At 49.8% G+C, this 1,561-nt stretch overlaps 1 pseudogene; it reads right to left on the reverse strand.

The window, feature by feature from the left end:
* Positions 1-534: 534 nt before the first annotated feature.
* Positions 535-1,561, reverse strand: part of LOC101340908 (CD209 antigen-like protein 2) — a 118,486-nt pseudogene continuing 117,459 nt past the window's right edge.

Below are 1,561 nucleotides of genomic sequence, written 5' to 3' on the forward strand. Positions count from 1 at the left end.
ACACACCTCATAGCACAGCATGTGACTTACTGAGCACTGAACAAGAAATGGGTAATTTCCCGTTTGGTCTTGTATATTTGATTGAACCAAGAAGCACGTTCCTCATGTGTATTATTTTTTTGTTTTATAGGCCTGTCTAATCTTTGTCTGGATGAGAAGGCAGGAAAAGACAGGAACTGGTTGAAGGGACACAGGGAACCTGGAGTGGAAAGGAGGAGTGTGCGGTCACATTGTGGGGATTGCAACCAACGTCACAAAATAATATGTGTATCATTTTTTGAGAATGAGAAATTAATTTGAGCAGTAAATGTTCACCTAAAGCACAATAAAAAAGGGAGGCAACATCTGTATGTCTTAGGGGAAGCTGTGGTCATTAGTGGAGGAAGAGGGATGGGCAGAGGAATGGGCAGAGGAAAGGAAAGGGTCTTGGAGATTTTCTTCAGACCACCAAGCCCTCTAATTGACCAAAGATCAAAACGGGGTTTAGGGTTGAGGGCAAGAACAGTTGCCCAGGCTCTGTGGACAGGATGACTCTCAGAGGCTGGGGCAGGAGGCTGCAGGCTTCTTGCAGACCCAGAAATTCTGCACATTGCACCTGTTGTCATTCCAGCCTTTGTCAATCAGCTCCACACAGTCCTCATCCTCATCATTGTTGGGCTATCCCTTGTTCCAGAAGCTGCAACCCTATCAGAACCATGAGCATGAGTCCTCACCTTACCCAGAGGTCATCCCCCAATCCACCCAGGAGTGGGTGGTCCCTGTACTTCAGTGGCAAAATCTAGCCCACTCATGGGTGGAAGAGGTTTATGGCAAGGGTTTCAAAAAGCAGGACCCAGAAGTGCCTTTATCAGAATCAGATGGGTTGCTCCCCGGGCCAGTAGCAAGACTTACCAAAACCAGTAGCCTTCAGGGTAGGACCAAGAATGCATTTTCCCCCAGACCCGCAGCGATGTTTACAAACCCCAGAGTCTGAGCTCCCCTGGATTGGGGTGTGGGTCTTTCCCCAGCTCACCCCTCCGAGTCCCTTCTGTGGGAGTCACCTGAGCTGGAGGGGGCTGTTGTCCACCCAGCGCCAGGAACCCTTGATATGGCGGTCACTGAGGCCAACCCAGGTGCGCTGATTCTTCCTGATATTCCAGAACTGCTGGAACTTCTGTGAGGAGGGAGCATTAGGAGGAAGAGCCCCCGCTTTCGTCTCACCATCCCCTTGATCCCACAGGACAGAAGTCTTTCATGCAATTTAAACTCCAGTCCCCAGAGGCAGTTCTGAGCCCTCACTGATATTCTGAATGGTTCTTAGCGTCTGGAACCTCCCACAGGTAACTACTGAGTAGGTGTTTTCAGACTTGCCAAGCCTGCTAGGCCCTACACCTGTAGAATTTGAGTTCTGCACCCCACCTTTCTCCTGCTCCATCAGGGACTTTCTGTTGTGTTCCCTGTCAGGGTGGTCATTGGTGGTAGCCGGACACCATCTAGTTCTTCTGGTCTAAGGCTGATGACGTCTCTGGTTTATGTGGTCCTTTCTGTCTCTTGGGCTAATACTTTCCTTGTGTCTTTGGTG

The sequence above is a fragment of the Trichechus manatus genome, unplaced genomic scaffold, assembly GCF_000243295.1.
Source record: "Trichechus manatus latirostris isolate Lorelei unplaced genomic scaffold, TriManLat1.0 scaffold00057, whole genome shotgun sequence".
Lineage (NCBI taxonomy): Eukaryota > Metazoa > Chordata > Mammalia > Sirenia > Trichechidae > Trichechus > Trichechus manatus.